This window comes from Tiliqua scincoides, chromosome 2 (assembly GCF_035046505.1).
Source record: "Tiliqua scincoides isolate rTilSci1 chromosome 2, rTilSci1.hap2, whole genome shotgun sequence".
NCBI lineage: Eukaryota > Metazoa > Chordata > Lepidosauria > Squamata > Scincidae > Tiliqua > Tiliqua scincoides.
Window position 1 is genome coordinate 252358929 of NC_089822.1, and position 9650 is coordinate 252368578.

The 9650-nt window shown below is 44.2% G+C and overlaps 1 long non-coding RNA gene across 1 annotated transcript; it reads left to right on the forward strand.

Annotated features, from left to right (window-relative positions):
- Positions 1–245: 245 nt before the first annotated feature.
- Positions 246–1989, forward strand: LOC136642235 (uncharacterized). Its single transcript, XR_010793979.1, has 3 exons — positions 246–327; positions 905–1000; positions 1900–1989. It is a non-coding gene; the product is annotated as an uncharacterized lncRNA (long non-coding RNA).
- Positions 1990–9650: the final 7661 nt, after the last annotated feature.

Sequence of the window (9650 nt, forward strand, 5' to 3'; positions counted from 1 at the left end):
CGTTGGATATAGACGGACAAATTGGAACATGCATTTCTGACTCAATGAGAGTGTTAAGGCAGTGAGCCAGGAGTGTCTGAGATTGGGCAGTGAGACCTGGACCCTGTGACAGTCAGCCTTGGCACTTCCTGTCTTTTCTTTCTGCACTTTCTTTTTGTGTATGAGTGTATAGCAGCTGTGAGGAATCACCAGTTCCCATTTTGGTGGCTGTTATTCGGTAGTTGGTAAGCCAGAAGAACGCAGTGAACATGGAGAGGGGAAGGAACCATGCAGCAGAATCAAAGAGAGGAGCATTACCTCCAACATCACTGCATGCTCGACTTAAAGGTATTAATCTAACATTTCATACTGATTTCATTTTCCAAACTGTAGACCTACACTTTAACATAACCTTTTTATTTCAGTATAAAGCAAATAAACTTAATCACATGTCGAATTTCAGGTAAGTGCTATCTGTTGACACACACGAAAGAACCTTGAATTTCAGCTTTCCAGTTTCACAGTCTAACCACACAACACTAGGCATGTCTACTCAGAAGTAAGTCCCATTGAATTCAGTGAGACTTACTTTCAAGTAAGTGTATATAAGATTGCAGCCTAAGAAATTTGTTTTGTGCTATTTTAGAAATGGGGGGGTGGGAAAGCTGTTATAGGTTAAAAGAAACTGGAACTGTGCCCGCCCAAACTGTTCTTTGTGCAGTTTTGCACTAAGTAGCAGGTATTATTTCTAAACCATTTGAAGAACAACTGAAGTCCATGACTGGCTGGGCAAGAGCTGTCAACTGAACTGTAGCTGGGAATGGTGGAGCTTCCCAGCCCCCTGATCTCCAGCTGTGGCACTCAGCCCTGCACCACCCAGGAATGTGTTGATATCTCACCATTATTCAACTACCTTTCTTTACAGATCCTTCATCTCTCTTCTATCCTGGGATTGCCTTTGCGATGCTGGTAGCAGCAAGCATTGCTCTGAAGTGCACTGTGATTTGTCTGGTTCTGACAGGTAATTTGTCTGGTTTCATGTCATCTGGAGATAGAGACTGGCATGAAAGACTACACCTAAGGTGTTTTATATATACAAGAAACGAAAGAGAAATTGAAAGAGAGGGAGAGAGTTCAGCTGGATGTGCATTATGGAATGCTCTCTCTCTCTCTCTCTCTCTCTCTCTCTCTCTCTCTCTCTCTCTCTCACACACACACACACACACACACACACACACACACACACACACACACACAAATACATGAGGAACATGGTAAGGGTTTGGGGCATTCTTTGCAGCATAGAGGCAGTGGACCCATAATGGCATCAAGTAGCATTCTGGGTTGTGCCACCCCTGGGGATGTGCCCAGGGTCTGAAAGCCAGCCTTGGTCATAGGCATCATTTGTGGCAACTGCCATAAGTGTCCCTTCACTCCTCTTTCACCTCCTAGTCCTGAAGTCTTGTATGCCCCAAAATAGATAGTCATGGAAACCCTGGCTGGACCCCACGGCAAATGCTTCTTTCTTGAAATTTCCCTTCTACTTTTGCTACAAACCTTTCCAACAGCCTATTACCTGCACAGCGTGGATTTCCATTCCCAGGCTTCTCTTTTCATGTGTGTCTCCTGCCCATCTTCTCTGGAGTTCCGAGGCTTGATCCTTCCCTGCTTCTCTCTCTGACCAGATTTTGGTCCTGATCGGATCCTGCCAAAACTCTCCTTCCTAGCTTTAATTCTGCTCCTGCTTGTCCACCTTGTACCCGTGTGGGCATGTTTTAAAAAAAGTTGTCCAGCACAGACCCACCCGTTGGCATAGGGACAAACTGTATCTGTTAAAGACAGATTTCTTTAAGCAGAAATAAATAATAGACTTCATGAAAAAAATGGCAATGCTATCCTAAAGTCAATTTATTTTCTAAGCTGTCCAGGTCCCTTCTGCAGCAAAAACTGAACAAACTCTGATCCCCAGTTGCTTGCAAAAATGCATGCCTTGCACCTCAGCTAAGGACAGCGTAACAGGTAAGCCCAGCTCTTTCCATCACCAAGCAATATGTTTGGCTCTCTGAGGTTAAAATAATGGTTTCAAAGAGACAGCCGGACAATGACAGGCTTCAGAACATTGAGTCAATCTGGTACAGTGCAATCCTATGCATATCTATTCAGAAGGAAGAACATATGCAGCAGGGCTCATCTTCAGACCCCCATATCTCCCATATCCCATATCTCCCTTATCTCACAGTGGCCCACTGGATGCCTCAGGGATCTCTCAAGACAACATGATACTGGTATCCTGTTGCTACCCCCTTGCATCTGGCATTCGGAGATAGGCTACCTCTAAAACTTGGTTGTATATAGTCAGCCTGGCTTGTAACCTAGGATGGACTCCCCCCCCCCCCCATAAATCTGTCCAATCCCCTTTTAAAGTCTGGGTGCCATCCACCACTTACCTATTCAAACTATTCAAAAACTGCTGGTTGTCTGTATCTTTCTCTCGCTTCCTGGGAAGATCTTGCATGCTATGATCTCATTGTGTTGTCACTTCCCCAACCCCACAGCCAACAACCATCACACCACATACTGAGAGGAAAAACAACAACACAGAATTGTGACAGTTTTGTGCCTGTTGTAATGTCTCACTAGATCCTCGATATACTGGTTTGGTCAGAGTGAATCAGTCTCAGAATGTTGGGGGGGGCATACAGTTTTGGATTGGGCAAGATAGTGGTTATCTTTGGGCAAGATAGTGGGTATATTCAAAGGAAGTTCGACACCAGGGCATCATATACTCTCTGACTTCAGCCAACATTTTATGCATTGTGACCTCCCTGTGCACTACTAGAGCACCCAGGCTTTCTTGTTAGGTTCACTTTCAGTTCCCCTCTGCCAATAAAATGCAGATGTAGGATGATTTTGACCCTGCAGTTGCTTATCTCTGTTGGCAACTAAATGTCTGGGGACGCAAATACAGAGAGTTCTCATTATTCACTAGGGTTAGGTTCCTTGTAACCCTAGAGCAGGGGTTACAAGGGGTAATCCCTTGTACTTCTAGCCCTCAAGGACTTCCAATCCAGCCCTCAGGGAGCCCTTAGTCTCCATTGAGCCTTTGGCCCTCCAGAGACTTGCTGGAGGCCATGCTGGCCTGATGCAACTGCTCTCAGAGTAACGGCCATCTGTTCAACCTCTCATGTGAGCCGTGGGACGAGGGCTCCCTCCACTGCTTGCTGTTTCACATCTGTGATGCAGCAGCGTCAGCAAAGGAAAGGCTCGCCTTGCTTTGTGCAAAGCCTTTTATAGGCCTTCAGCTATTGCAAGACCTTCATTCATTCATATAAGTTCCATCTCTAATATATTCATTTATGTAAATTTATTCAAATTTGAAATGTAAATTTATTTTTTTCCCGGCCCCCAACACATTGTCAGATTATGTGGCCCTCCTGCCAAAAAGTTTGGACACCACTGCCCTAGAGGATAGTGAATTCACAGATAACGAACCAATGATCCTATGGGACCAATGGGGTTAAGTACAAGAGGTACCCTGGGGGGAAGGGGTGCCTCCCTTGCCATCAGAAGAGACTCTCTTCTGAGCAGAGACCTTCAGGAAGCCAGTAGCAGGAAATGCCAAAATATCTCTGAACGATGCAGAGACCTTCCAGAGGCTTCAGGAACCTTCAGAATGGCACCCATAAGTGGGGAAGTCCCCTTTAAAATTACCAGCAGACGCTTCCGCTGGTCATTTTAAAAGGGTCCATGCTGGTCACCGGCACCATCCTGCAGCCTCCAGAAGGTCTCTGCATAGTGGATAATGAGAGAAGGTAGCAATTTTGCCCCTTGTGCATATAAAGAGAATGGACTGTACCTGTTTGTTTTCACATATACATGATGCTGGGTGCATGCCAGGTGAGCATGACCCAGAACAATCTCATTGTACTTTGCTGGGGCTGATGGCAAGGAAGCACTAGGCCCCTAGGAGCATTAGGGAAAAAACCAAACTTTTGTTCTTCATAAGAAACCCCCTCCCCACCTTCCTTTACCTGGTTGGCTTAAGAAAAGCTTTATCTTCCTTTTCAGAAAGTTTTTTTACCTGGCTTGGTCAGCAGGTTTAAACTGGGAAACAAGACAACATCCTGGGAAGCTCCTGACTTTGAAGTAAAGAACATCATTAGACACCAGAGAAGTGCCTTCAACTTGGGCTTCCCTCAAGTGCGACCCTGTATATAAATATGTAACTGAGTAACTGATGTCACTTCTGTTTTGATGCTCATACTTAATACCATAATTGCTGTTTTCTATTGATATTGGTGCCCCACCAAGGCAAATGGCAAGCTTTGGGGGAAACGGATCTTTATTTATTTTTTATTATTTATTTATTTTATTATTATTATTATTATAGTGTTTATTATTGCTTAAGTGTCTAATGTTAGCTAGGTGGTGTACAATGGATTGTGATCCTTTCCCCTCTCCTCCATACAGCCAAATTGACTCTGAATCCCATCACGAATAACCCCCACCTCTACATATCCGATGATCTGAAAAGCGTGAGATGGAAAGACAGGAAGCAAGACTTGAGCAGTGATCGTCTAAGATTTGACCTTCTTGACAGTGTTCTAAGTCATGAAAGCTTCACCATGGGGAAAATTTGCTGGGAAGTAGAAGTGTTGAATAGGGGGACTTGGTGGGGTGTGGGAGTTGCCAGAGAGTCTGCCAACAGAAATGGGCAAATAGTCCTGGACCCTAATGGAGGGTATTGGGGTGTACAGCAAATTCAGGGTCAGTACGAATCAATCACTTCTCCCAGAACCAATTTGTCCTTGCATCACAACCTCACAAGGATACGTGTTTCTCTGGACTATTTGGAGGGGCAAATTGCTTTTTTTGATGGTGACACTGATGCTGAGCTCTTCAGTTTTCCAAAAGCAAATTTTGGTGGAGAAAGGCTCTATGGTTGGTTCTTGATTGATGGGTGGAATGGTGAGCTAAGAGTCTATCCCTGAGACTGGGGGACATCCAGTTAGCTTCACAGATCTGCTTTTCTAAGTTGGCTTACTTACCTTGTGCTGTCCAGCCATGTGGAAAACATACTCTCTGCAGTGTTGTGTTGATAATTTGAATAATATGTGGATTTTAGCTTACTGTGCATTGGCATCTATGTAAATTGCAAACTGTATGTTGTGCTTTCCATTAAAAATTAAAGACGTTCCTCTTCCTTTCTAAGGTTGTATTGCAGTGGTTCTCACACATTTAGCACTGGGACCCACTTTTAGAATGAGAATCTGTTAGGACTCACTGGAAGTGATGTCATGACCAGAAGTGACATCATCAAGCAGGAAAATTTTTAACAATCCTAGGCTGAAATCCTACCCACACTTACCCAGGAGTAAGTCCCATTTACTATCACTGTTAAAAGAATAAACATAGTAGCTTGTTAAAAGTACAGGTCTGTAACATTTCCCCAAATGCAGTCATATACCATGGTAGCATCAAGTCTAACATATTAAAAATAAAATATTGAAATCAATGGGGACCCATCTGAAATTGGCTTGTGACTCACCTAGTGGGTCCTGACCTACAGTTTGAGAAACACTGTTGTATTAGGTATCATTTCACAGAAGCACAGAAACATTTTCTTGTAAACATACAGTTTATTAGAGATCATAAAAATTTAACCAAACTATTTTCTATGGCTGCAGTGAGATATGTCAAATGGAATCTTTGATTTATTGCATGAATTTCACAGTTTTATTATCTGGAGATGAATGTTCATTCATAGAATAGTATTTCAGGCTTTTCTAAAGTAGCCCATTTTGGTGTTAAACATTCTCCCTTTATCACTACCATATTTTTTCTCTCTAATGTACTACTAAGCCATGACATTTTCATCTCAGGGAGAATTTGCTGGGAAGTATTCATTCTATTTTTACCCCACTTTTCTCCCTGAAGGCCATCCAAGGCATCTAGAAGTAGAGGCAGTGGAAGAACTTGGCAGGGTGTGGCAATTGAATGGGGAGTTCTGGGGTGAACAGTGTGCTGATGGACAGTACCAAGCACTCACTGAGCCTATGACAAATTTGTCCTTGTGCCACCACACCATTAGGGTACAATTTTTCTGGGCTATTCAGAGGGGCAACTAATATTTTTTTGATGGAGATACTGGTGTTGAAATCTTCAGTTCCCCCCCTCCCCCAGTTTTCTGGAGGGAGGCTCCATGTTTGGTTACTAATCCTTTGTTAGAATGGTGAGTTGAAACTCCATCCATGAGACCAGGGAAGATCCCTGGTCCTCTAAGGTCAAAAATCAGTGTTTAGATCCCTAGTCAAGAGCTCCGCTAGTGTGGCTGAAAAGGCCAATCCGGGAGTGACAATCCCTTCCACACCGGGAGCAAGTGTAGTTTGTCCCTGGTCTGTCTCCCTGGCTATGGGCCTTCCTTCTTTGCCTCTTAGCCTCAGACTGTTGGCCAAGTGTCTCCTCAAACTGGGAAAGGCCATGCTGCACAGCCTGCCTCCAAGCAGGCCGCTCAGAGGCCAGGGTTTCCCACTTGTTGAGGTCCATTCCTAAGGCCTTCAGATCCCTCTTGTAGATGTCCTTGTATCGCAGCTGTGGTCTACCTGTAGGGCGCTTTCCTTGCACGAGTTCTCCATAGAGGAGATCCTTTGGGATCCGCCCATCATCCATTCTCACGACATGACAGAGCCAACGCAGGGTATTACAAGCCATTACAAATCCATTACGGGTTACAAGCCATGATGTGTCTGTGCAACCTCCTGATTTTAGAAATGGGCTGTCAGAATGCTAGATGCAAGGGAGGGCACCAGGATGAGGTCTCTTGTTATCTGGTGTGCTCCCTGGGGCATTTGGTGGGTCGCTGTGAGATACAGGAAGCAGGACTTGATGAGCCTATGGCCTGATTAAGTGGGGCTGTTCTTATCTTCTTATATGTACTTGTAGCATACTTGAACAAATACATGGAAATTGGCCTAAAGTTTGCATCTTTATGTAACTAGAACATACAATCAAGGAATGTGTCTCCCCAAAGCAAAGGACTTCTAAGGATCTAATATGTATGGTTTCACAAGAATTACTAGTCCTTTCTCTTTTGCTACCCTTAAGCCTAAAACTGCCTCTTAAATCACTTGTATGATGCCACATCTCTTATTTTCTTCCAATCCCTCCTCAGAACTCACTTTTCTGCGAAGCTGTTGACACAATCCCCTAGTACCCATACTACATGTACCGTAACTAAAATAAATGCTGGACATATTATTCCCCTGATCATCAGTGCCATGTCCCTCTCTTCCCCCAGTTATTGACTGCAAACCCCTTGGGGCAGAGACTTGGCCTTGTGAACATTTTAAAGCTCATTGATCATGCTGTATAAATTAAAGGAAACTATAATAATAAGAATAAGAATAAGAATAAGAATAAACTGTGCTTATATACAGTTTTTCAACAAAAAAAGTTCACAAAGCGGTTTAGAGCAGCAGTTTCCAAACCCTCCAGGAGTTTTGGTACTAGGGTACATAGCGGTGAAGGGGCAAAGGCAGCAACGCGGTCGTTAGGATTGCACCGATGCTGGGCAAGGGGGCCTATTTTCAACTTACAATTAGCAGCGTTGGACACCCAAAGGGTGTGGGGAGCATGTGGATTCTTGCAGGGCTCCCCAAACTTTGGAATATCTAAAAATAGCTATCACAATGCACTTCCGGTCTGCTCCAAAAGACGATCAGGCGCTGTTTCCATGGAAATTTATGTAGGGTGCTGGTTGTGGGTGACACTGAGGAATTGGATGAGACAGTAGGAACAGCACATGGAGTAGAGGAGCTGCTCTCTGAGGCCAAAACGATTACTGGGCTGGTGCTCCTGCCTTATGAGGAAAGACTATGGTGCTTGGGGCTCTTCAGTGTAGGAAAAAGGCGCCTGAGAGGAAATATGATTGGGACATACAAAATTATGCAGGGGATGGATAGTGTGGATAGAAGGATGCTCTTTTCCTTCTCACACAACACCAGAACCGGAATTAACCACATGAAATCAATATACGATTGTTTTTAATTTTTATTTTTTCGTGTCCTACATTTTTCTTGGATGCCCTATATTTCAGGGAGCCTTGTCCTCTTTTGCAATTGTAACATCTGGTCACAGTGGTCAAGAACTACCATGGATCAGAAGCAGAAAGGATCTGGAGCAAACATGGTCCTCTTTATCCGAGTAACCATTTCAACAGCTTTAAAGCCAGAATAGTGTACAGGTAATAGGAAAAGAATACAGTGGGTGCAGGGAGAACCAGGTGCAAATCCCCACTCAGCTGTGGAGTTTACTGGATGAAGCTGGGCTAGTCTCTCTCTCTCTCTCTCTCTCACACACACACACACACACACACACACACACACACACACACACAGCCTCCCTCAGCATCATTATATGGAGAGGGGAGGGACAGAACTCATTTTAAGGGGGCAGAACTCTCTACACTAAATTTTTAGAGGAAAAAAGCGAAATAGAAATATATCAAATAACAACTCTTCAGTATGACCCCATATTTGCAGGACATTTTCCTAGCTGCATTTTGGGTAGCTGTGGGGGGGGGGGGCATTTATTGATTGTCCCTTGGAATCCTGCTTGGGCTGAAATGCGTTAAGAAAACATGCCTTCATCCTAATATAAAATAATAGAAAAGTTCTTTCCAAATTAGAATACCGTTCCAGCCTACACCCATGGTTCCCAAACTGTGGATCGGGACCCGCTGGTGACATGATTTTGGGTGGATGGAAGGGTGATGGAAAGACCAGATAACTAATTGCCTTAAGCCCTGAGGCTATTCAAAAATCAGATACTGTAGCTGCTAATGGCCCTGCAAAGAGCTCAGCTCCTGAAGTTTGCAAGATAGCAGCGAATAGCCCTGCGAGGAGCTGAGCTCCTGCAGTTTGCAAGCGTGTGTAAAAATAGGGAGATAAATGCTTGAGGGTCTTTTTCTGGTTATTATTACTTATAACTAACTAACTAACTAACTAACTAAATAAATAAATAAATAGTAAGGGCACAATCCTAACCAGGTTTACTCAGAAGTCCTATTTTGTTTAATGGGGCTTACTTTTAGGAAAGTGTGGTTAGGATTGCAGCCTAAGTAAGAGCCCAATCCTATGCATGTCTACTCAGAAGTAAGTCCTATTTTGTTTAATGGGGCTTACTCTCAGGAAAGTGTGGTTAGGATTGCAGCCTAAGTAAGAGCCCAATCCTATGCATGTCTACTCAGAAGTAAGTCCTATTTTGTTTAATGGAGCTTACTCTCAGGAAAGTGTCGTTAGGATTGCAGCCTAAGTAACAGCCCAATCCTATGCATGTCTACTCAGAAGTAAGTCCCATTTGTGTCAGTGGGGCTTACTCCCAGGAAAGTGTGGATCGGATTGGGCTGTAAGTAAGTAAATAAATATTATTTCTCTCTAGATCTCGTTTATTTCTTGCTAGATCTTCTAAGTCTGGTAAACTAGGTGGGCCCCCATAGATTTAAAAAGTGGGTCCCCGAGCTCAAGGGTTTGGGCACCACTGAGCTCCACTTCTCGGAGCTGGCTTGCAACAGTGCGCCCCCGCCCTGGATGTCAGCTGAGCACAGCCCCTCCCTTTCCTACGGGGCGGTCCCGGGAAAGCCAGTTCCCCGCCTGCCCGGTCCTGCAGCAGCC